The 27,754-nt window shown below is 42.1% G+C and overlaps 1 protein-coding gene across 1 annotated transcript in view; it reads left to right on the forward strand.

Moving 5' to 3' along the window:
* KBTBD12 (kelch repeat and BTB domain containing 12) overlaps window positions 1-27,754 on the forward strand; it is a 573,283-nt gene that overhangs the window by 515,594 nt on the left and 29,935 nt on the right. The window lies entirely within an intron of this gene.

A 27,754-nucleotide genomic window follows, 5' to 3' on the forward strand; every position in this document is an offset into this window, starting at 1 on the left:
TTTTATAGCGATTCCTACATGCATATGCTTTTGCGAGTCCTTAATTGCGATTCCTTAATAATCGCAATTAAGGACTCGCAAACGCCTACTTTGATGCATGTGCCCCTATGTGGGCTAATCATGACCAATGAGCCAAGGATTGTCCTAGAAGACATTACCTTTTGGAAGGAGTGGTCCCAAATAGTCTGGAGATGTACCACGGATCTACTGATATTTATCATCAATACTGCAAAAAGACTACCTAATGTCCCCCTAGTCAAGATAGAGTTAGCCGAAACCAGATTGAAAGCCATAGGGCAACCATAACTGTACAAGAAATAAATGGAAGAAATTAACGAAGTACAATGAAAATAAGGAATACCTGACTCAACAACAGATAAATAAATTACAAAAGGGTATAAAGGAATACAGTATGGAAAAGGTATTCACTTATATAAACGAAGACTACCAGTAGCCACCGACAGCTAGTGTGACCAAGGGCACCAATCAGAAGACTAAATCAAAAGGAAGCAGATAGACATCCGGCTCTGAAGAGTGGAGCAGTGGAAACAAAACACCTAGAACACCACTCAATTTTGGGTATTACCCTGGACCATCATACTAGCCCTCACCCCCATTTTCACAACAACCAACCAGAGTATATCCTCCAAGGTATATGAACCCCAACATCCTTTGGCCTTTTTTTAAGTTATGGCTAGGGCAGTGGAAAAGGATAAATGCGACAAAGAGGAGTCCAGCCACACATACAGAGGACGGAAGACTATCAAATCCAAACATGGAGCAGAACTAGAAACATCAACACAAGAATGACAACCTAATAGTTAATTTGTCAGACCCAGATTTCAAAGCAGCTGAAGAAAAAGTTCTTAATTATGGACTAGGATTTGTACCTACATTGAGGGTGAATCCCTTTCTATTACAGTGTGAACCTTCTACCTTCTTCAGGAAGATTCAGTTACAATGTGTTATCAATAGCAAACCAGAGACACTACACAATCTCAACACAGGACTACAAAACCCTTTAACCTTTAACCCTCGAATCTCAGCAATACCTTCAGAATTGCAGACCTTTGAACAGGCAGTCCTCATGGAGTCTCCTCCTTAAGACAAAGAAGCACATCCGAAAATATTAAAAAGAAGTAAAGGGAAGCTATAAATACCCTCTCAGACAAGGGTGGTGCAATCGTCATCAAGAAAACAGAGTACTACAGAAAAGAAAGCATAAGACTCCTTTCAGACCAGAACGACTGCAAAATAATCAACAAGGACCCCACCTCAACCTTGAGAAGACACATCAATAGTTGGTATACAAAGCAGAAACGATGGGATGGATTACAAGCAAGGAGGCGGACTTCCTTCAGAAAGACAGTCCCAAAATCCCATACTGTTACTCTCACGCGAAGATCCACAAATGAACTACCACCACCCCCGGGAAGACTATGCCCTGCATCAACTCCATTCTTGAACCAGTCTCCATCCTTTGTCATTCTTTCCTACGTCCAATGACTGAAGAAAGAACCTAGGGGCATATTAGCAAGGGCAATATTGCCGCTTTAGCGGGACTTTTTCCCGCTAAAGTGGCGATATTTTTATTGCCTTATTAGGAAAATGTCGCTAACAGCAGTTAGCTACAGCTTTTAGGCGATAGCTATAGGTTTGGGGCCCGCTTTGCACGTCAGCTATATTTATCGCTAATGACATGCAAAGTGGGCGTACCCAAACTGTTAGCGACTGAAAACAGTCGCTAACAGAGCTATCGCCTATTAGCAAGGTAGGCGAAGCGCTAAAAAAAATTGCGCTAAGCCCGATTATCGCTATAAAATAACGCCTGCTAAAAAGTTGACTTACCTGTATAGTCAATGGGGGGTCGATTATCAGGTTAAGCCCCCATTGGCGTTAATGCGAGAATATCGCTGGATTTCCAGCGATATTCTCGCATTTCGCCGCTATCGCTGGATATTTTAGCACAATGGAGAAAAACGTTGCATATAGCATGTTTTCTCCGCTAAAATATCCAGCGATGACCAGCGATATAAAAAAAGTTGCTAACCACGTTTAGCGATAAATATCGCTATTTTTTGCTAATAGGTTCCCTATTTCTTAAAGACATCAAAGACATTTTACGTTTTTTGGACAACATAGGATTTGAAGGAACCAATAACAGTCTAATATTCTTCGACGTCGAAGCTTTATACACCAGCATTCCCCAGGACGCAACACTCACAGTCGTTGAGGATCTACTAAGGGCCAGAACATTGACTTCCATAACACAAATCAACGTTATCATGGAGTGGGAAGCAATGGCCATAAAACGCCTTCAGCACCCACTTGCAACGCAGCAATCCTATTGCAGGTTTTACTCCCTGCTGCCCTATCCCTTATTCCTTTCACCTCTCTCTGTGGCTGGTGCTTTGCTGCATTTCCCATTGACAAGAGCTGATTCTGTCTCATGGTCAAATAAAGGTTCTGGCAACCTTCTTGAAATTATAGGCCTGGCATCAGTGATTGGTTAGAGCCCTGCGCGTGTCCCCTCTCCATGAAGGAGGAGGAGATATCCTCACAAACACTCAAGGGGCAGGACCAACACATGCACCTGGTGATATCCTTCCCATATCTGGCAGACATCTTGCTTTATGCACCATTTTCCTTGTGCCTTTTTGACCAACATTCTAGGCAATGAACATGCTGCACATGCTATGCTTGTGACATAAAAACATGTGATACATTTAATTCCAAAGGGCGTCCTCTATTGCAGCAGTTCTTAAACTTATCTTTTTTGTGGACGCCACTGAATCACTAATGAAAGCCGGGAACCGGAGCCTAAGCAATATCTACAATTTGAACCTAAAAAAATACACAAAACTAGAGAAACAAGTATACATAAAAAAATACAAGAATGATTAAATGTTTTATTAACTTCACAAACAAAAAAATGAATAATTTTTATTATTTATTTATTTTTTATTTTAAAAGTGTTATATAGCGCTAGCTTGACCCATGGGTATCAGAGCGCTTTACATACACACAGTAAAAAACAGAAGGAAATTGCATTACACAGTAGGAAGGCGGTAAGGAAGCAAAACAGAGATAAAAAATACAACATGAAAAATAGGTAAACAGTGCAGGAGAGGAAGAATTGGCATTTTAATTTTGAAGGGAAGGTTAGAACTTTACTAAAATTGGTTTTATTTCCAAAACACACAGTGATATGCTAGACTCTGGCACATCACTTTGGGCATTATTTAGGTCTCGGCAGATGAAATACTCTATCACAAATGCAACGGATGTCCCGACCGCCATATTGCGATCTCCATAGGATATAATGAGTTCGTAATACGGTGGACATCCCATTCGCCCTATTACGATCCCATTATCTCCTATGGAGACATTTGTGACAGAGTATTCCTCATCCGCCAAGATCTAAATCAGGCTTTTATCTTTTTTGTTTCTACCGCAGCCTCTCTTCTTCTCCAAGCACACAGGCGCTTCAACTGAGGCCACCGGTCACCCATACCATGGTTTCATGTACTTGCGCTGCTCCCATGAATCAAAATAGATACCAGCTTAATTTGTACCTTTCTATTCCAAATGACTTCCCATGAGGAGAGGGGTGTCAGAGAACACTCCCAGATGCATAGGTCTGAATTACCAGAAGCTGTAGGACTCAATTCTGTCCTGGATTGTATTAGCTTCTCAAAATGTCATTGGGTCCCGAAGGGCACCTTCCAGGCTTAATAGTCCCTGTGAGCAGTATATTTTAAGGAGTTTTAGATTGGGCATTATAAAACATATGCTCATCTTCCCAAGGAGCTGCTCCTTGTTGGGGGAGCTGAAGCGTGCGTAAGTGATTGCCAATAACACCAGTTTAAAGTGCATTTTTAATTCTTCTATGCTGCCTCTAACAGACCCAGACACATAGGGCCCGATTCACAGAACTAACTTAAGACAAAATCCTAAACTTACTACTTTTGGTATTCACAGAAGTTAGGATTTTGTCTTAAATTTGTCTTAAGACAAGCTTAAGACAGACTTAAGTGAGGATTTTGTCTTAAGTTTGTCTTAAGTCTGTCTTAAGACAAACTTAAGACAAAATCCTAACTTCTGTGAATACCAAAAGTAGTAAGTTTAGGATTTTGTCTTAAGTTAGTACTGTGAATCGGGCCCAAAGTTATCTGGAGTTTTGAGAATGCCTTAGATTTCACACAGGTACACCAGCTGTTGCTTGGCTATTGATGCTGGCTCTGGTTCCCTGGCGCATTTCTTTGAATGACAAGTGACATATCCCATAGTTCCTATTCCCAAGGGGGCAGAAATGTACTAGGTCTGGGCAGTCAACTCCGCTCCATTCACTGAGTTTTCGGGGTTTTCCCGCACTCTGCGCTCCGCAGAGCACGTGGAGTTCTGAAAAACTCGTGCTCACCAATACTAAGTTGGCGAGTGTGAGCGAGGAGAATCCAACACTAGACCACCTACCAGCGAGATTTCTCAATGCGTGCGGTCACTGTTCCGTCGTCCCATATCCAGTGGCCTGGTGAGACCATGGGTGTGGGGCAAATAGTTACAGAAATTGAACGTGGCTATGATCCCAACAGCTGTCAAAGGGGCAATTTCTCTTGGCTGTGCCAGGGCCTATGGCATTTTTGCTACACTACTGCTTAAAAAGTGGCTTTTTTGCCACCACCAGGTAAGCGCGTGATATTGCACCGTCAGGCACCAAACTCAAAATCAGGCTTTGAGTCCGCGTATTGATGAGGCATTGGACAATGCGTCATTTGACGCTAAACACCTCAGATGATTCAAATCCAAACATAAATGTATATAAAAAGGTAAACCTCAAAGGATAAACACATTAATATTAATGCTGGTACAATGACCGCTTTTCGTATACATGAGTAAACCAGTGCGTAATTTGAGCCGGGCTTTCCGGTACTCGGCTCCAGCACTTAATTGTCTACACCGGTGCTTTTGACTGTCTGCCACAAGATGGCGCTGTCTGGCTGATTTAGAGCTGGCCACACAGACAATTATAAACTCAATGTACATTAAAACTGACTATTTATTGCCTGCCCGCTCCATACCATTCTTATAGCTTTGGGGCCCTGGAATAGTCTGAATTGTCACACTTGTAGGGTGTGATGGTTAGCAGCGGTGTCGGTTCTGTCGTTGGCAGCATGGCAGGGGCAATGTGTGGGGCAAGCTGTGGTGGCCTCCGGAAGAGCGCCCTGGCACTTATGTTTTTTACAAATTAAGCACTGGAGTCAACACGTTTGGCAATGGTGCCTATGGTTTGTGTAGGTGAAGTATCATATGCTACTGAAAACAAGTGTATAGGCCGCTGTAATAGCCCAGCCCCTGAATGAATGTCTCTCTTGTTCTTGTGTAACACGCACTCTGATTTGAATCGCCTCTAGGCGCTGCTTTGACATTTGACAGATAAAGAGACTGAGGCACGTGGAGATAAGGCGATTTAACAGGATCCCACTGTTTGGCCAAGTAAGTAGCCGTGACTGGCCGGCCAAACTACATTTAGCCAATAAAGACATTCGTGTTTGACTGAGAGTTCAAAGCGGCAGTTATTAACCACGAGAAAAATACATAATAAATAATCTTTAAATGTTTTCAGCAGCTTCAGGCGCCGTTGCCACGGTAACAGACTATTCTGGGTAGTTAAAGCTCTCCCGTGACCTCTTGAGTCTGTGGATCTGCCCGCTGTGTCACTATGTGGCTGCCCGCATATAGTCAGTCCGTAACTGTCCGAAAATGCCCTATAATTTAGATTTCATTGTCTTGTGCTGGCTCTGCAGACATTCTCATCAGACTGCCTGCCTTTTTTAGCTGACGTCATCTAACTCTGTAGACAGCGCCCCCTTCCGATAAGCAGTCCGCAAATACGAAGGAGCCGAGTCAAGTGAACACAGATCGCCTCCTTTACCTCACAAGACCTCGGCTGTATGTCTTTAAAACAAGCATTGTCAATGCCAAAAGGTCTGTCTTATGAATGTATAGTCAAGCCACACCTAAAAACTCATGTACGTTAATAACTGCCCGCCTCCCATATGTGCTACTGCCAGAGAAAAACCATAAATTATCAAGGCCAGATGTAGGGGCTATTCCTTGTTTTGCTCTTGCATTTAAGGAATCTCAAATTGCGATTCCTTAAATGCTAATGTTAGTAGCACAAAAGAAAGTGCACTTTAGCCTTAAGGAATCGCTAATTACCACCAACTTCAAGTTGGTGGTAATTAGCGATTTCCTTTAAAAAAGCACTTTTTTGCTTTTTGTAAAGTGCCATGTGCGCACATACATCCCCTTAGGGCATGTATGTGCGCCTCATGTGCACACATGCACATTTCAGGGGTGCAACAGTGTGTCCTTTTGACACCCTGGCACCCTTGAAATAGCGCCCGCTATTTGCGATTCTCTAATAGCGAATCGCAAATAGTGAATATCATCCCATTTATTCCTATGGGCCTCCTAGCCCATAGGAATGAATGGCTAGGTATTCCTTATTAGCTAATCTCAATTTGCGATTCGCTATTAAGGAATATTAAGGATTCGCTAATATTTTAGCGATTCCTACCTACATTCAATTTTGCGAGTCCTTAATAGTAAATCGGTAAAATTCGCTATTAAGGATTCGCAAATTTGATTTTACCAACATCTGGCCCCTATTTATCTAAGACACTTACAATGGTATGCATGTGCCCCTGAAAATTCAAGCCAAGGCAGCTGCATAAATAAAATGATCACAGCTGTGTGTGTGGAGGGCAAGCACTTTTTAAATGGAAGCACACAACTTCTGCCTAGTCAAAACATGTACTCCTGACTCTAAAACTAAAGTAATGGCTCTCAAGGGAAGAAAACAGTATTGCTTATTTTCCTGGACGCTAGGTGGAAACTCCCTAAAGTGGTGAAAACGTATATGTTTCTAAGCAGAGTTTTCTCTCAGAGCATGGATAGTAAACTGCATTTCTCACATCTAGGGAATAAGGCTTTTGCACGGACCAATGTTTTAAATAAATTCTACACAGCTTCTGGAAGGAGACATTATAATTATTTATTATAAATGTATCAAGCCAACATCACTCCGATACTCACGTTTGCACTGGAGCACATCCCATTTAGTAAATGGTCACACTTAAATCTATACGAAGGGAAGGTTCTGTGAAAATGAACAATGGTGAGCCAGGCAATTCCAGTTTAGGCGTTGTGATTCGAATTTGAACTAATTAGCTTTTTTTATGTTGAAAATATAGTACGTTGGGCTTACTGTCTACTACACGCAGCAGAAGAGACCCTTAGAGATTTATTAAAGCAGAAATATTTTCAGAAGTCAAGAAAAGCTATAATTTTACTGGAAACCTCACATGTGCATTAGAAAAATAAGAATGCAAGATTACCTGAAATCATGGTCTCCTGGAGAAATAAGACACTTTAAAAAAATTTGATTTCAAAACTTCGTTTTTCTGAGGACAGTATGCACTGCAAGAAACTGAAACTGCAAACAACCGATAAAGATAATATAGAATATAACCGCCCACAAACGCATCATAGAGTTAGTAGGGTGATACTTGCACTTAGGTTGGGCTTTCTTCAATTAAATGCATTCAAAAGCTACTGGTTCAGTTAAAAAAAAATAAACTAGTCTGTACAATTTATGTAACCTAGAGTCCCAGGATTTGAAACATGCACTTTTTGTATGTCCTGCAGTCGCTGTACCATGCACCCCCTTATTTAGCATCTTTGTCTTTCTCTGTATCCTTCTACCAAAAGCCCTACTGTTACGAACTTTTCCTCCTCCAATGCTGTCTTTTGGGGATCGCCTTTATTTGTTACGTGTCTTGTTGTTTCACCTCGTCATTCTTTTACTGTAAAGCGCTCTGCTACCCTCGGGTCTTGTTAGCGCTATAGAAAACTTCTAAATAAAAAAAAAATAATAATAAATTTAATATAATGAGAGTTGACAAAATAATTAATTTAGTAATGTTTCCTTCTAACAAATATATATGTTACAATGTTTTTACATTTTTTTATTGCATTTTTTAACCTTTTTCTAAATATTATTGATGTTATTGTTTGGAAATGAATGGAAAAACTTGAATTGTTTTATTTTTGTTGATCTCTATAGAGATCTAAACTAATCAGCTTGAAGTGAATGTACTCCTGGATCCCAACATGTGGGCGGAGCCAAAGACCCTCTCCTGGTGATTCTCTCACAATTGTCTGGTGACAGCTGTGCTGTCAAGCCAGACCATAATGAGCATGACACAGTTCTGGGTCGGTTGCATGGTGAGCAGAAAATAGGGATAATAGCATTCCATGTCAGGTGCAGCAGAAATGAAACATTTCTAGTAGCAATGTGTACAACACACAGCCTTTTTAAAGTAGGATTTCACATCATATTCAAGGTCAGAGCAAAATCATTGCATATGTAAATGTTCACTGAGCAATGCTCTTTTTTTGTATTGACATTGAAGGTAAGCGACTGTCCGGGTACAAGACACATGGAATGCAATGGGTTCCCCTATAGAGTGAGCAGCGCACTGGATCAGGTGCATATATGGGTGGCAGGGTCGCTTCCCTAAAGTCTGAGAGCCCAGATCCTCCTGTGCTCCTCCTGGAACAGGATGTCCATTATAGGTCCAGGAGGGACCGATCCCGACCAGATTTTCATGAAAATCCTGACTAAGTAAATAAGTTTCATTTAGAATAACTTTATGGAAAAGTACCCTTTGAGGCTATCCTTTAAATCCGGCCTGGAACTTGGATCTCCAGGGCCTACGTTGAATACCCCTGCTTCAAGAGAACTGACACATATATCAATCCTGCAGAACCACAATAGACACAACTGCTCAATGATCCATTGTTTAGTGACCCAAAGCCTATAACCTTAAGTAACATCTTAGAAACATTGGGCCCCATTCACAGAACTAACTTAAGACAAAATCATAAACTTACTACTTTTGGTATTCACAGAAGTTAGGATTTTGTCTTTGGGCTTCTATGGGAATTCACAAGGGCATATTATCAAGCCCATTATCGCCGATTTAGCGGCAGTTTCCTGCCGCTAAAGCGGCGATAATTTTAAAGCCGTCCTTGATAATATGCCCCCATATTCTTCTAGACTGGTGTGGTGTCCATTTGTAGTGTTTTCACTGTATTACTGTGTGTTATGTACAGCTGCTTTACACATTGCCTCCGAGATAAGCCTGACTGCTCGTGCCAAGCTACCAATGGGGTGAGCAGGAAATATCTTAGGTGTGTGTTCTCCTTACCCTGACTAAAATGAAGGGCCCCGAATCGGACAGGGTGCAAACCACTGCCAACCAGAGACCGCCATTTCTAACACAGGGGGCAATGCCCAAGCATTGCAATAGAGGAACCACTACTGCTTAAATCCTTGGGGTGGTACTCGTTCTTATAAAAGAGACAGTATGGTCACAGACATTAAGAATAAAGCGGTATCAGTAGTGCAAAATTAAACACACCAAAAAGCAGTCCGTAATTTGTTACAAAAACATATTAGATTCAGTTTACTGTAAATCAGATTTTAAAGTGCTGTAGCAAAGAATGAGTATTAACATGCAGAGCATTTTTTTCTTTTTAGTGTACTTAACTATGTGAAAAAAATCAACACGTGGCTATAATTCTCTCCTCTCTGCTATTCACCATTCATGTTTTTTCCTTTAAACAGCTCATAAGAATGATCTTTTGTTCTTTACACTGCAGCCCTAATGGTGCTTCATGGCCAGCATTTCATTCTGGGTGCAGGCTCTGGCAACAGGCATTATGACCTAAAGTCTCAACTGTAATAAGCTATTACAGTTTAACAGCTACATCATTTTCTTATTAAAGGGAACAGAGACATTATGGCCCACATGCATCAATATCGGCAATTGCGATTTCTAAATTGCGAAAAATAGCGATTCGCAATTTAGAAATCGCAAAAGCCAATGCATAATAGCGATTTTTTCCTTTTTTATGCAATTCGGTAAAAATAGCTATTTTTACCGAATCGCATAAAAAAATGCGATTTTCACATTGCGAATTCGCAATTCCCATTCATTCCTATGGGCCAAAATGCCCATAGGAATAAATGGGAATTGCGAATTCGCAATTTGAAAATCGCAATTCATCAATCCATTTCAAGGGTGGAGAGGGGGGTCTAAATGACCCCCCCATGCACCCCTGAAATGTATTTTTCGCATCATGTTGCACACACACATGTCCTAAGGACATGTGTGTCCGTAACATGAATGTTTTAAAACTGCATTTTCTGCGTTATTTACACTTTTTAAAAAATTACCGAGTGGTTCAACTACTCTGTAAATTTATCCCTCTAATTGCGAATTCGCAATTTAAAAAGTAATCATGCATTGCTTTTAAGAAATCGCAAATTTGCGATTTCTTAAAAGCAATCGCAATTTTAGAAATCGCAAAAATGTTGCGATTTCTAAAATTGCTTGATGCATCCAAAAAAGCATTTTTGGAATCGCAAACGGCCGATTTTAAGGAATCGCACCGTTTGCGACTCCAAAAATGCTTGATGTATGTGGGCCTATAACTCAACTGTAATAACGAAATTAGAGACAGGCTTTTGTACTGGGATTGCATGATGATTCTATGTATTATAAATGAATTCATTGATTTAGGAATTCCAGAGGCTGCTTGCTGTCATTAAATCTTGCATTATTCGAGCTCCCCAAGTATGTCCTCTTTATAGCATTCGGACTCCCTATGAAGGCAAGATAATGAAACGAATCCTATCCATTTATGACCCTCCCTGGATACTGGGACATGGGCTAATTTTACAGAAATTTGCTGGAACAGTTGGTGAAAGACAAGGACTGCCTCAGGAGATCTGCGACGCCAGGTCACTAGCCAAATGTTTGCAAACTGGTTGCTTCCTCAATTATCTAAATTTGATTCTTTGATTACAACAAGCATCCTTTTGGGGGCCAGCAAAAGCAGTGATATCAGCTTGGTGATAGAAGGTTTTAAGATGTCTGGAGAAGGAGACTGGCCTCTCCCCTATGCGATACAAGACTCTGAGCCTGTGCTTGGCATAAGTGAACCAGTTCGGGAGAGGAAACTAAGGGGCATATAAACAATGGCCAGCGATAATTATCGCTGGCTGTGCTTAGCGATAATTATATTATCGCAGGCTATCTCTGGAATATATCGCCCTGGTAACGCGTTATTAACAATGCGTTACTCCAGGGCGATAAAAATTCCAGAGATAGCGAGGTTATCGCCCTTTTGCAGGGAACATCGCTGGTTTTCCAGCGATGTTCCCTGCAAACGGGCGATAACCTTGCTGATACGACCCACAAGGTCGTATCAGCATAATCCACCCCCTATGTTAGGGATGGCTAAGTCAGGATCTTAGCCGACGTTAGATTTTGGCAAAAACAGCCATTTTCGCCAAAATCTAACATCTGCTAAAATCATGTGGGCTGCCTTGTAAATATCGCGATGTAAACATCAGCGATATTTGCAAGGTAGTCCATCAGGGGAACGCCAAGTGACACCCACTTTGCATCTCATTAGAGATGCAAAGGGAGGCGTTGGGAAAAAGGGTGCTAACATGCGATTACGCATGTTTGCTCCCTCTTGTAAATAGGGCGCTAGTTTTATCTCCAGTTTTTTGGCTTTGTAAACCAAAAAAGCTGAGATAAAGCCCTTGTAAATATGCCCCTAAAACCCACCAAGGGGCTGACCAACTCAGACATTTTTTATTACCAATGTTTTCTAATGCTCAGTTGCCCTTGGACACGCCATCTGCAAATATGTTTCATAGGGGCAACAACATCGCCAGGCTTGGCTGCATCCTAGCTGGCCAGGAGCACTGAGGCCTGAAATAGGATGTATCTGTGATTGCAAGGAGCAATCACAAACCCATAGAAGTAATTGGAGCCAACACCCAAATATATTCTATGTAGCCAGTGAATTTAACTACCCCAGACAACAGAAGGAAAAGGGCAAAAACATCTACCCAGAAAAAATGAGGAATATTTTAACCCAACTGGAATTGTTTTAAACCCTTAGGGTATATGACACAATTTTCTAAACTTCTTAGGATGTTGGGTATTCAACTCACTAATCCATCAATTCTAAAAACATAAACCTACTGGGTGGTTTGAGCATGAGAAATCTCTTTCAGTAAAGGTGAAAAATAAATCACACTCAGTAGAATGAGCTCTTCCACTATATAGATCAGAATAGCTTTGCAATCGAACTGAAATTTTCTGAGAGAGATTATTTATAAAAAAAGGTTTTACAGAATGTTGGTACTTGATAGTGTTGCGGTCGGGGGACAAAAACACACTCAAAATACGTTTTTGTGTTGTTTTAAACTAAGAAAACCTTTGATGGCCAGAACATGCCCCTTGGCTAAGCATTGTACTTAATTTGAGCTGGTGTTTGCAGGTGGGGCCCTCCAGGCTCCAGCACTCATTTTTGGGGACCAGCACTTATTTTCCGTCTTCAGACCTTGACCCTAACAAAGAAAAACATACAGGATGGAAAGAAGGAGGAATAGAAAGACTGAAAGAATAAATAAAAATGACACTTACCTGCAGGCCGGCCACCGCCTTTGGGTCCCCTTCAGCTCTTAGGTCGACTCCAGGAGCAGAAAGCAGGGAACACATATGCTCCCCTAGACAATCACAAGGCTGTGTTACAGCAGCGTTGTGATTGGTCTGAGTGCCGTTATCCGGCGCTCAGTGAGGGACTGGGAGCCTGGGCATGTTCTCCATCCAGGCTGTGCAATATAGCCAGTGGAGAACATGCAAAGTGCGCATTACTCTTTGGCCGGCCCAAGACGGCAGACCAAAAGTCATTGCACTTAAGAGAGTGCCCACCACTCCTGTTCCTGTGACAGCCCCACCCCACCCCTAACCAGCTGAGCCACGACGTAAAATTAAAATGAAAATATCGTTGCGTTAATATCATTTTATTTTTCCTATTTGAACTTCTCACAGAGCAGTGGGGCAATGCTCCCACACCTTAGCAGAGGAGCCGTCACTGCACACATGCACCATGTTGCGTGGTGCAAAACAGACGCAAGCCCTAGATATAGAGGCCCATTACTCTTTTACAAATTAAGCATTGGCTAGGTCCACTTTTAGAATGTCAGCAACAGAGCAACGATTACATTGCATGCGAAACTAATAGGCTGCAGCCAGGGCTCTGTGTATTTTAAAGAACATTTGCTTGGAAAAACATCTACTTACTGTTTTGAAGCCTGTGTTCACCGCTCGCTAACCAGGCACCGGAATTGCTGAGTGTGTTAATTTGATGTTGGTTACCTTGCCTTCCGTGGAGCTGCAGGAGAACAGAGCCATTGATCTAAAATGTAATTAGGAAATTAAAATATTCTGCAACCTTTTACCAAACAAGCAAAAGCTTTCTGGCGTTTTGAAAGAGACAGATGCACTGCACCTGGGCTCGCTACTCACATCTGGCAGCAGCCCACACTTGGCTGGACATTTTAGGCTCCACATTTCTGAAACCAAAATCAACAAGCATCTGCAATGCAATAGGTCTCGCATTTACGCAAGTTTGAGCTATAGACAAATATGGGCATGGCTCGCAGAGCAGAGCATGCGCTGCCCAGGTTCGAACTAAAAATGGGTACTTTTAATTCGGATTTTTGTTAGTGCCAAAATACTACTGGCTGACAGCATCAGGGAGCTTTTGCATTATATCCCACAAGATTACTTAATAACAATGAAACAAGGCAACATTTAGGATAGATGTAAGTAGTTGTCTTCACATCTAATATTATATCAAAATAAGACATGAAGAGGCATTTTTTAAATGCATCTGTTTAAGTGGCGACGAATCCTGTAATAAAAGTCATCCGCACATATTACCAGAGAATTACACTTTATTTGAGTCAAAGGGAGCTATATACACGTCCCACAGATAATAGGAATCAGTGTTATTTCTAAGTAAAAATTGCCTTCTTGATATCTTTGGGCACCTTTATTGCTTCAGGTTTCCTATGTGAACCCTTTGTTATAATAGGTCACATTTATTACATTTAAAAAATTGTTTTTACCTACCTACTCACTGAGCCCGCAGAACTGCTGTGGCCGATACATCATTACTTATCGATAAAGTACACTCTGATTATTCCTTATCCGCGTTGACCGGCACCACTTTGCGTGCAGTCGTTTGCATCATAAAAAACACCAGAATACGTGATGTCATGATGACGTAATGTTTCCCCTGTTGGTCTTTTCTGCTGAAAATCATTCTTGACTCCCATGAGATGTTCTAGCTAAACAACATCTTAACACATCACCTACTTATTTGGAAGATATTATAAGATCAAATAGGTCTGTGTAATGTCAACCCGCTTGGTTAACAACGCCAAAATGTACTGTGTTAGCCAGACTAACAGTACTGGTAAACTCAGTCGATAGGCGAGGGTGGCACATCTATGTACTCCTTCCTCTGGCCTTCTTTCTAGATTATCAACCCAAACAAGCATTTGCAATGCAATCGGTCTTGCCTTTGGGACCTTATATGTATTTAGCTATGCAGCACATTAGCCTGGGTGCTGAAACATCGACTGTTCTTTAACATGGAGGTAAAATAAGCAACAAACCATGAAGATTTTAAGATGGGAACACATTGAGAAAAATATTGCCTTTCAGCGGGAAATGGTATAGTCCAGAGCTCTGTTTTTAATATAAAATCAGGGCCTTCGGTGGTCATATCACTGAAAATACAAGATTTTAAAAAAATATTATGGTCTATGGGTGCTCGTGCAAGACAATTTCTATGAACTGGAATCCATAGAAAGCTAAAGTGATTCTGGTATTTTACTGACCTCTGCTAGGTGTTTTCTATCAAGAAAGCTAAATAGAGGCAGTTGCCAGAATTTTTTTAAAAAGAAAGTCCCTAAGAATAAAGCAATGTTGGTATTTTAGTGACCTCTGCTGGTCGTTTTCTATCAAGACAGTTACATAAGGCAGTTGAACAGGAAAAAAAAGTTCCTAAGCGGAAGCAGACAAGTCCTGGGGCTGATCTCCAGAGCCCATAAAGTATATATAAGTATATACTAAAGTATATACAAGAGGTCTCGAATGCTTGACCTAAACAGGAGCTGGACTAAGTAAGGTAATTGTAAGGGGCTGGGCTGCAGGCCCCGTGCAGTTAGATTGATTACGTAGACACAGTGGCATACTATCTGGAACTGACCCAGGTCACGTGCGCCCGGCCCCTTTTAATGACAGTGTCACCTGACCGGTGACACCTGTGATGGACGGGTGTGGGGTGAGCGTGGATGTCAGCCCTCAAGGAGTGGCTGGTGGCAACAGAACATTTAAAACACTAGACCATGACCAGCCGGTCAACACAATAATGTCTGTAAAATAGCATGTGTTTGTCATAACATCCCAGCACAAAAAAAATCAGTGCTACTCTGTTGAATCGGATCTGCTCAAACCTGCACTACAAAGGAATGGATCTATTTCTTAGGATTTAAAGTCCCCGTAATTTCTTTGCCCTGCTCTGCTGTCCTGTGCTCATGGTCTTGGAATGCTGCATCTAGAACCTAAATAAATGAATAAATATATCGAGGTCTCCCAGTTCTTACTGCTTGAAAAGCTTGAAAAAGTCAACGCTCTGTAGTCATAAACTAGCTGTTCCTGCCACCTAGAGGTTATTTGTAATAATGCACGAGAGCTAAATTCGTCTAATCGGTTGTTTCAGGAAAAACACTTAAACATCGCTCTCAGCGCTCAAACTATCGAGATTTCAGTAGCCACTGCAAAATAATTGGAGCAGCTGCCCGTCCCATGCTTTTTTCTTCTAATTTTATTATTTATTTTAATTTGCATAATTCCAGACTCTTCTCCAATTTAGGAAAGTACCAATGGGAAGTTGGGTTCCTTCAGATTCCATTGGGAATATTGCTGATTTGGGGGAGCCGGGTCACGAGTCTCCGGCAACCCTAAAATAAATTAAAGCAAAAACCGAATATTATAACCGATGGGCACATAATTAGGGCAAAGTAAAATTACAAGACATAAATCGAATAATGGTGTATCTTGTCTAGACTCAGTGCAGGTGAAAAATTGACAAAGTGATGAGGGCAAAAATACAAAATACAATTGTTACAAGTATAGTTCTTATGCTACAAGACATTAACTAATGAACCATAATGTCTTATGTCGATTATTGGTTCCTGGCCAACCAAAAAAAGAGTAAAGATTTCGACACTTAAAATAATTTAACACGGTCTTCATCAGGACAAGATAAAAGGTCGCAACCTCATGGGTTCAGTGTTACCTTATCTGACCTATTTGTCATGTTAAGTATTAATCAATTTCTTTCTCAGAAAGGCTTTTCTCTGCATTCTGATCAGACATGCTGCTGATTCACTGAAGGAAGGTGCATTTATAGCGATGAAGTGATATACGAAAGATTGAAGCCTTTACCACGTCAGAGCCACTGTCACTAGTATGGGGCCAGGGAGTCTTTAAGGCTTGATCCAGTGCTTTAAATGGGCCAGTACTCACTGGTACTGAGTACCGGCACTTCTTTTTTTTCCCTCCGAGAGAACCAGCACTTTTTCCTTACAAAGGAGAGTACCGGTACTCATTCAAGCAGGTCGGCGTTTCAGGTCTAGTGAGCATGCGTCACCTTTTTACACTGTGACACCTGCTCAGACAACGCCCATTTCACACCGGGGTCACACCGGTAGTGACGTGACACAGCCAAGCAACGTCTGACGTCACCTGCCAGGTAGGAAGGCTAGGAAGCCCTTTGAAAAGGGACAGTTTATCCCGTTTCAGTTTCCCAGCGCAGGACGGAAAGCAGAGCCACAGGATCACCACTTTACAGCACAGAAGAGCACTATCCTGAAGGGGTTTGCCATCGCCAGTCAGACCCAGCGAGGAACCCTCTTCATCAACTCCTAGGTTAGTACCCTGCGTGGCCTTTGTATTGTTCCTGCCTTTGCTGAAACGCAGGATTTGATGGGCCCCTCGGAGAGATGTAAGGCAGGGCACCGGGGTGAAGCGCTGCAGCCGCCCCTGCATTACACATGCACACTAATTTGAGTTAGTGTGCTTGTGTCAGGGCACGAGTCCTACAAAGAGAAGTGGGGGGACACTGTCACCAGAAGTGACGTCACAACAGGGTGACGTCACGTAAGGTGCGCTCCGATCTCGTCCCAGAGAGGCCAAAGAGTGAAGTCCAGTTGTTTGGCAGGGGGGACGGTGTCCACCCTGTAAAATAAGTGGGGTGACGCCGTCCACCCACGTGGTACCCCGACTCGAGCCCTGGCTTGTGTAATGCAGGGGCGGCTGCAGCGCTTCACACCGGTGCCCTGCCTTACATCTCTCCGAGGGGCCCATCAAATCCTGCGTTTCAGCAGAGGCAGTAACAATAAAAAAGGAATCTAATAAATTCCTTTCCTGCTGTTTCTGCCTCTGCTGCTGTGTTTCGCTCCGGTCCTCGCTGCTGGCCCGGCTCCTCTCTCCAAGGGAGGACCTTAAATTGGTTTGGGGTGTACCCCGTTATGATTCTATTTGCAGCCTTGCTACAGACGGCATAGTAGTCCATGCTCCACAGGGCAAATCCTTATTCAAAATGTAATGGCCTTAATCTCAGTCTCAGTTGCCTAGCTTCGATTTGTTGTTTTTCTCCATTTCTGTGTTTGAATCCCACAGGAGCTTTTTGGCTTTGCCGTTGTAGATTTGTACTTCTTCATCCTCTGAATATAGCATTCCAAATAAAGCAACATTTTAAATAGCATCATTTTGCTGCCTTTCAATGCCACTTAGTAGTCACTAGTAAAACTGCAGCAAAAATGTGGACTATTAAACATCTATCTTGGCAGGCTAGTATTAACAAGCACAGGCAATGCCAGTCGGTCTCATTTGTATGTAAGCAAAACCGATTGACATTGCCTATGCTGGGTGAGTCTTACAGTATATTAACAAACCTTACTTTGTAAAGTTTCACGGTCTGATTTCTCGCTTTTTACATGCCTTTGCATGTGGCTTGAAAAGCACCCTAGTGTAGGCCTTCAAAATTGCGATGTATAAGCGTCTCAACACAGAGAATGGGGCGTCCAGTAATTCAGTTACTAATAACTTCATCCTCATTGGATGTCACCTATTGTGAAGCTGGCCTGTATCCTCTACCACAAGCAATTGTACGACCAGCTCTGCCACTCTCTTGAGGACTGTGACAGTTGTGAACTGCACGTGCCATCCAGCGGGAGGCATGAATTCTGAATCAGTTGCCTCAAGTTCTTGCATCGTAGATAGGTTTATATGGCCTCAGAGCAGCTGTGGGTTCCCGTGAAGCATTTAGAACTGTAAATAATGGATACACAGTTTTTATGAAATATATGGAACCTTCTTGTTTGTAAATTTGGCTCACACAGCAAATTGACTTGCAGCTTTACTGCAATGATAAGAGTGTGAAATTTTTCTTTTATGAATTAGCTTGGCTAGAAAATGACCAACTTCTAGGTCTTGCCTAATACTGCGCATACACTGTTGTACGAGGGGTATTGGATACAGTAAAGCGCTTGGAGCCCGCCCATTACTTACCATTTGCTGGCTTAATTGTTATTCTTTTTAGCTGCCTCCTAATTGGCCACCATTCACCTCACAACGCTTCCTTTTATTTCTCCGAAGCATGAACTAAGTAGGCACTTTGACTGATGCCCGGTGGAGCTACCTCACAAGCTAAAGGGGAGATGGGCTATGGATTCCTTTTTTGACCATCACCTACCCAGCCGGTCATTGGGCAAACTCTCCTGCGTCTCTCTTGACTCCTAACTTTGGGACTCCTAAACTTAGAAAAATCCTAATTTTAAGACTTTCGGTATTCACAGAAGGCATTTAGGAGTTCTAAAGCTAGGACTACTAACTTCTGTGAACACCGAAATGAGTAAGTGCATTCTGTGAATACCAAAATAGTAGTAAGTTTAGGATTGAGTCTTAAGTTCAATCTGTGAATCGGGCCCAATGTGTGTTAGTAAAGTTAAGAGGTGCAAGACACCCTAGTTACTTTCTTTCTTTAACTTCACTTAACCTTTAAATAAATGCGTGCATGTTTATTTAACACCTTTTTGATGTCAGTTCTTAGTCGAGTAGGGTGCAGCCTAGTGCTGCTGTTGATCTGGGGCCGCACGTCAAGGTCAGTGCTGAATAGCATTCTGTTAGTCCATAACCAGAAAGATAAAGCATACTTAAGACGGTGATCCTGGTGGCCCTAAACATGGAATGTTTAGCCTACAGCAAACTCTTTTGTGGGTCAGTCATGTGCCGTAGGCCCTTGCCTCTCCTCACACTGTTAGAGCTGTGCAGGTAGCAGACTCTTTTCACAGTGGTGCTTCTCGTGTTGGGACTCAGGAAAGACACTGATGCAGGCAGAGATAGTCAGGGTCAAACAAGTTAGCTTAAATGTGCTTCATAGCTACACTGATTCTCCTCTACCCGCCCCCACCACCGAATGGGCGACTATGGCTATTAGAGCAGCACTGTTAGAATGAAGCCAGAGCAATGAAAGCAGGCCTGCCCCGGGTTTAGCTGGTACTTGGTAGATGTTCAAGAAGTAGGGTGGGGGTAGTGCTGTGGTTACTCAGTGGCCTAATGCATCCACTTAAAAAATGTGTGTTTGACCTCTTTTTCTCAGCTTTAAATCATAGGAGGTTCACTCAGCCTTTCATCCTTCTGAGGTCGATAAAATGAGTAAAATTGACTTGGGTAATATACATCTTTCTGAAAGCAGCAAAATACCTCAAGGGATAAATGTACACTTTGCTAATTAGTTCTCATCCAACATTTTCTCCTCTTGTGTGTGTGTGTGTGTGTGTGTGTGTGTGTGTGTGTGTGTGTGTGTGTGTGTGTGTGTGTGTGTGTGCGTGTGTGTGTGTGTGTGTTGTTCTACTGCCAATTGCCACTGATCATATTGGAACCCCATTCTTTAATTCAGACCTCCTCCTCTTGCTTTGCTACTACGAAAGGGTCCATTTACTATAGTGCAAGGAATGGGGTTTCTTGGCTTGGGATTGGCGTCTTCAAGCATTTCGCCACGCCCCACCGCACCCTGGTTTCATCTGTATGCCCTTTAAATTAATACCTTTGTCCACCGCCTCTCCTTTTTAGTTGGATACTCAATGGTGATTGTCGCTGAATCTGTCCATAATAAATGTGATTCGTGTGCCATTTGTGCACCGGCAATTTCATATGCAACATTTGAAACAGAATGTTAAAAGTATCTTTAATACATGCAAGGGTATCAAAAATATATTACAGATTGAAGCAATTTGTCATTATTCGCACCTCAAAAAATTATTGCGCCCTTTAAAGTGCCATTAGCCCAGCCCATTGTCCCGCCTCCTAGCCCCGCCTTCTTGCCACACCCCCAGGTCACAGCTCAATTTGATGAGTACCTGCACTTTTTTTCCCCATTTAAATCACTGGCTCGATCGTAGCAGACCAGCCAGCACTGAATCAAGCCACTAGCCTGAAGCTAACTGAGAAAAGGCGACCATGACAGAATGGCCAGACTGTTCCTGGCCATGTGTTGAGGGGTAAATGCATACATGACTATAAGGAGATTTTCATGCATTCAGAGCTGTGTAGCATTAGATATCATTATATCCCAGTTGCTGAGGTGGCATCTGCCATGCTATTTATTTATTAAAAAAAGTTGAAAAAAAATACTTTTGTGTTGTCATCCTGATTGGGGTGTTTCATCGTGGCTTAAAAATGTTTTTAACCTATTTTTTCATTTCATTCAGTAGATCAAGGAAAAGAGGTGCAAGGAGCTTGTGGCCAGCACAAGGTGCTCCCTAAATTAAAGTTGCCTTACTATCATTACACATGTAACTGTTATAAAAAACAGAATCTGGAAGAGGCACCTAAAAAAATCGAGAATGCAATAGTATGTTCTCAAAATTCATGTACTAGGTACAATATAGAAATCTGATTAATAACAAGTCAATGGTTGGGTAATCATCAACACTGCTTTCCTATTTTTGAGTTTGATGTATTGTAACTAATACATTAATTTTGAGAATATAGAATTAGGAATTGTATTCTCGATTTTCTTAGGTGCCTCTAGCAGGATTTTTACATTATTGTATGTATAGGTTTTGTGAAGTGCTGCACATCACATGTAGTCCTCTTCAGAGGGCCGAGGAGTAAGGGATAGCCAGATACAAGCCTTGTTAGCATAACAAATGGCCTTTATATTCGAAGACAATCAATACAATAGTAAAAAGAATAGGTCAGATACATGATTATGGGGCAGATGCATCAAAGGGTTTTGCCCATTCTGTGTGTATGGGAAAATGTGTTCATGCATATGGCCCTACATCTTCAAGGATAATTTCCTATCATGGAATGAATCTTTAAATGACAATTTAGATGGAAAAGGCGTAGACGTATTCCAGTGGGGTTGATTGATTTTAGGTAAATGTTAAATCGTAAAAATCAAACATTAAAAAATCGGAAGTTCTAAAGTGAACATCTGGCTCAGCGCCCTTCTTGTGCCTACGTGGGACCGCTGCATCTCCTGCGTGGCTCAGCAGTGACATGATCTCTGTGGAAAGGTGGCTGGGATTGTGAATCTGGACCAAAGAGTGGGCTGGAACTAAAACGCAAATATTTCTCATTTTGTGCTTTGTGTGGCATCAAAGAATGAGTCTTCCCAACTGGGTCCCTTAGCTGATGGTTCTCAGTCCAAGGAGGCTAGGAATGCTATATTGTCCATGTGGTAACCGTGTACTGAAATTTTCCTGAGTGATGAGTCTAAGGCAATAAATGGGAGGACCTTTGGTCGCATATTGATAGTGATGCGAAAAAAGTACGCTCTACTGCAAAGCAACGTTGAAGAGCAATTCAAGAACTTTTATTTTACAATGTATGAGAAATGGTTTGCAATGATGCATAGAAATGTCCCTTCACCAACCATTACATTACAACAACAAAGTGCCTCTCAGACTAAGGATCAATGATTATTTTATCATCGTGAAGAGCTCCAAAAGTTATCTCCACTTATGTACAGTTAATGAACTTAGATAACTTATAAAATCTTGATGAGACAAAATTCTAGCGTTTCTCCTTATCTTTCATTGATATGTGCAACTCACGTATTTAGAACATAATAATTATTCGTGAAGCAGGTAAGTTGACTGTGTCAAACATTTATCTTTGAATGAAACAACGAAATGAAACAATAACATACATAACTCCGTTTTGGACCAAATCAATACATTAATCGAGACAAGACACAAATGAGCATCACACAAAAAATGTTTTGATGCATTCTACACAGTGAACTTACTAAACAATACACAAATTACGGCAAAAAAACATCCTATTCAATACATATGCTCTATTGGACTACTGTGTCGCCTATTCTGCAAAGTGAATCATGTGTGCCCTAATGTATTTTCAAAGTCGGGACCTTTCTGCTTTTTGTCTTTGCACTAATATGGGGTCCTTGTTGAGGTCATAGTGAAGATATAAATGTTCTAGACTAAGCCATCTTAATTGTGCTTAGATATTTGGGGTTTTTTCACAAGTTTTCAATGTAATGACTCTTGGCCTCAGAGGATGTGTGCCGACGCGTTTTGACCTTCATGGTTGGACCAGGGGAACTATTTTGATAGAAGGTCTTCCTCAGGGCTAGGGGAACTTGTGTAGGTCACTGCAAGTACACAAAGGGGTACATACAGGTATTATATAGTTAAACTGCTTCAAAACTTCTGTATTTATTAATGAATTGTTCCTATTGCATGACACATACTGATAATGTACCTGATAGGTTCCCAATCGTGTGAGCAGACCACCGCTTGGGTGGAACTGTGTCCGTATGGGAGATTGGAGGTCAGATGTCTTCACGTGTATTAGGTCCTTTTTGTCTTTGGCCTTTGGTCTTTGGGTTATCTGTGGATTACATTTAGAGAAAGAAGCTTTAGACCATCCTCAGCGGACTTCTTTATGTAGGAGAACATCAATACAGGGTGCTTATGGAAAGCTAGTACTCTATAAAGTTTGTGCCAAGTCAAGCAGGGAATAATAATTTTTTATTGTGCACCATGTGGAGGGGAATAATCAATGGTGAAGGGCTACATGCTACTACCAAAGTGTTCCAGTGAGCTCTACGTGCACGTCGATAATTACTGATGGCGGGAGAATAAAGTTGTGTGGCTGTTTACTCTGGGGTCTTGTCAGTTTCCTCATGTGGGGAAAATGAGATTAGCGAGACCGCAAAGATAGCGGGAACGCACCAGGTCACAATTACCTTGTGTGGGGTTTGTCCACAACTTCCTTTTGCGTCTCCAGCAGGGTCAGGACCGGCGGCTCCTGTAATCAATGTGACGGGTTCTACAGAGTCCGGCTTCTTCACTGTCTTCATTTCCTGGTTTGCGGGGCTTGCGTGGTGTCATACGCCATGAATCGGCGCAGGTCGCCTGTCCTTCGCCAGACATCCTGGAAACAATGGTGATCATGGAGATGTGGTACTCAGTTGGTTAAAAGTCTTGCCTCGTCTGGAAACCAGGATGACTCATGTTAAGTTCTGTCCATACCCACTTGATAGGGAAAACGCTAGCAATTTGTCTCATCAAGATTTTATAAGTGATCTAAGTTCATTAACTGTACATAAGTGGAGATAACTTTTGGAGCTCTTCACTGATAAAATAATCATTGATCCAAGGTCTGAGAGGCACTTTGTTGTTGTAATTTATCTTTGATTCCAGCCTCATCAGTCCTAAATTGAATCACTTACCTATGAGACCTTCGCCAACCATGGCACTTGAAGTCAATGAAACCTCACTGTGGTACACTGTACAAGTTCTAGACCCCTTCCTAAAGGGGAATTCTCACTGTAGTTTTAAAAGTGCTGCTTCATTTCGACCACTTCAATAAATCTGAGGGCATCAGTGCCCAGTTCGACATAAATGTTGCAGATCCTGCCCAGAGAATCACACTCTTCAAGTGCACCAGTATTGGTATGGAAAGCTATGTCAGTGGCCAGAGTTAGGGAATTGTGTACTGGCCGTTTTGGCGTTACCCGTCTCAAGTGCCAATGTTGAGAGGGCCTTTACACAGAATTTATTTTTACATGGGAATGAAAGAGCGAGCGCACATGACTAATGACTCACCGAAGAAGTATTGTATGGTGTACTACAAAAAGTTTGAATTGCAAAAATGTATTTGGACCTTATATACACTGTACGCTCACTGTCTATATACCATGCACTATCGGTGCAGAAAGCAAGCAATAATAAAAGCAAAATGTTCTATAAACACTGGAAAAACACTGTTTCTGTTGATTTAATGGCGCAAAAATGTATAACCACAGATAACCACTGTTTTTAAGGTATTAAAATCACTGGAAAACACTGAAAAAACCCCACCAGAATTGACCATAAATAGTAACTGAAAACAGGAAAGCCTATTTATAATAAAGTTTGTGTTATTATGCAGGAATTCAGTGTAGGGTTGTGCTTTCAAGCACTGTATGTTAGAGGTAAGGAGAACAGCATTGGGACCATGCGTGGTTGCAACGTTTCTGGGGGATTCAGTGTGGGCCGAGAACATGTGCCCTCAGAGGGGAGGATGAGCTCCTCAAGGAATCCAGCCTGGCAGAGGTCAGGCTGGTTGGTGGCACAGCTGTAAACGCAGTTTTAAATCATTGGTTCTTAACCCGTGGTCCGTGGACACCTGGGTGTCCACGGGCCCACTTAGGGGGATCCCTATGATCTTACAAAATAAATAACATTAAGATTAATACATTAGAATAATAACGCATATACAAATAAGATACAACATTGAAAATATGAAAACTTTTTCTAGATTTGATTGTGAACTAAACCAAATATTATAATATGTAAGCATTTGTTTGGTACATACTTGTGTTTGCATTATGTTGTATTGCTTGAAAGTTCACATCATAGAAATAGCTTAGGCTGGGAGGCCTCAGCTTCCAATAATGACTCAGTGGGAGGTCCCCAGATTCCAGTAATAATTCCGTGGAGGTCCACAGAAGTCAAAAGATTAAGAACAACTGCTTTAAATGGAAAAACAAAAGTACAGGTACTCAATATCCAGAGTACCTGTTTGCTCCCGAGAAGTGCCGGTACTCCCACATTAAATGTATTTCAGCAACGCTGAGAAGTGCAGGTATTCACTCCCTCAAATTAAAGAAGTGCAGGTACTCAGAAACGGACAGTACCTTCCCATTTAAAGCACTGTGTAAAAGGAAAGTTGTGTGCTCCCTGGGGAGATTCACTATGCGTGCCCTCCATGGTTGCATTGGTGTGGGAACCCGCTGATTTTGGTTTCGGCAGGTATTATTGATCAAGAACTGGGTTTTGGGTCAGTCCCAGCAGTTTCTCCATTCTGTTCCCCATGATCTGGTGAGTTTTTTTGATGGCCTTTGCCCAGACAATGCAGTGGTGGGTACCTGAGCACTTGGTGCTGGTCCTGCGGGTGGCATGCCCAAACTTTGGCTCCTTCTGAGAATCGTAAAAGAAAACTGATAGATTGTAAGTTATAAGAATTCAAGTGTGTGACTGTGTGGAGAGAGTTGGAGGATGTAATGCAGTAATAGAAAAAAACAAAATCAGAAATGAAGGCGAGCACTAATGACGTCAGAGTGCAACGGATGTATGTCGTTACAACGCATACTTTTACTCCGCGTACCATTACAACGCGGTATTTACAACGCATACCGCTACAACGCATAGCGCTTTGGGGTGCTGGATAGTGGTAAGTATAATTTACTATTCTAACTCCAGTCCCCGTGGACCCTAGGGAAGGTGTTGGATAGTAAATTAAACTTACCTCTTATCCTAGAGCGCCCCCCAGCGCAATGCGTTGTAACGGTATGCGTTGTAATGCCCGCGTTGTAGTGGTAGTGCGGAGTAAAAAATGCGTTGTAACAGGTGAATACCGAGTGCAACAAACTTGACTACGGTATGCAGAATCATCGTGATGGTGCTCAGGGGTTGTCTGAAGTGGGCCTCATTGCACCTGTTATGGGCCCCTCCATGTGGAGCTGAAATGTGACATTTCTAAGGCCACTGGAATTATGAGGCAGGAGAGAGCCAAATCAGTGCCTGGATACCCTTCTGGGTGATTAGCCGTGCTATTCAATTGATTGATTGATTTAAATTATGCAGCAGGATTGAGTAAATTATGCAGCAAGAAAATGCAAATTATGCGGCATAATGCAGCACATTTCATATTAGTACTAATTCATTATTAACCCCTTCCACACTCATGACGAGCTGGGCTCGTCATGGTGTAGCCTCCTCAAACACTGATGACGAGCCCAGCTCGTCATAATAAGAGGAAAATAGCAATTCCCAGCACAGGAGGGGAATTGCCTTAGCAGCCATGGAGTTAAATCATTTTTAAACTTTGTAACACGGTATGGGCATTGGTTGGTATGGGCATTGGTTGGTATGGGCATTGGTTGCACCTCATTAGTACCAGTTTAACATCCAACTATAGCAATAAGCAACAGAAAGGTGACCAGTACAGCTTTGCAAAGGGCTTTCCACTGGGCAGCACCACGTGTTACTGCAATTTTAGTAACTTTTGAATTATTTGAGCTAGAAACAAACATTTTTTTTGTTAAAATTTGCAGATCATGAGGCAGATGATGGATTATGTGGCAAATGTGGAAAATCTAAAAATGATGTGAAAATCGCTGCAAATCACATAATTGCAGTGGCCCGGGGCATTTGCAATTTGCGCCAAGCCCAGAGCTGAACTAGTACAGATATTGTCTGTGGTTTTTGCAGCCCAGGTGAACTATGTATTCCAGGTGAAGAATGACGCTGCCCAGTAAATATGTGAACAAAATAACATTAATTATATAAACATTTTAACGACGCAGGAGCGACTAACTCAGACTGAAAACACATTACCTATGTCAACATTGGAGCACCGGAAGGAAAAGAGCCCCATAATTTTCATGTGGCAGCTTTTCCCGTGAAAATCCACACATGTATGTGAATCGCGAGGACCTGCAGAGGGCGCTAAAAAACTGCAAAGAAGATTCCCTGCTCTGGTTTTGTGTTAGTGAGATTGCAAACTAACAGATTAATTAGAGTTTATTTGTGATTGTAACTGTCATGTCCTTAATGGAATGAGGACAGACACAAGTATTCTTTCAAGAGCTTTATTCATTACATCTGGTTCTATCCCTGTCCCTACTCTAACTGCCCCTCATCCGGTCTGTCCCCTCCTCTTCCCCTCAACCTGCTAGCTCCGCCCACTCCAACTACTAGACTGCTAACTACACTATATCTCCCCCTTTCTTAACAACAAAAGAAATAATCTTTAATCCATCTCTACAATGAGTCTCTTTGGTGGCTTGATGTCTCGGCGGGGCCGCGAGGACCTGGCTTCAATCTGATCATCAACCAGCAGTTCACTTAACTGACTTCCGCTCTCCTGGGCGCCACGGTCAGACTCCTCGGAGGTGAGCATGTCAGTCGTGTCTCTCAAGGGTCCACTCCTGTCTCGAGGACACTTCTTGAAGTGTGAAATGTTTCTGGTAATTCGACGGTGATCAGATTCCGCAGTCAGCATGGTGCCCTTCTGTTGGGTAACCAGCAAGGGTTCATTTCGGAATCGACAGTCCGTTTTCCGTTGTTGCTCCTGTTTGACAAGGACGTAATCTCCTTCATGTAGGGATGAAGACCGCGCTCTCCTCTTGACATCCGCATATGATTTCATCTTGTCTTTAT

The sequence above is a fragment of the Lissotriton vulgaris genome, chromosome 9 (assembly GCF_964263255.1).
Source record: "Lissotriton vulgaris chromosome 9, aLisVul1.2, whole genome shotgun sequence".
Lineage (NCBI taxonomy): Eukaryota > Metazoa > Chordata > Amphibia > Caudata > Salamandridae > Lissotriton > Lissotriton vulgaris.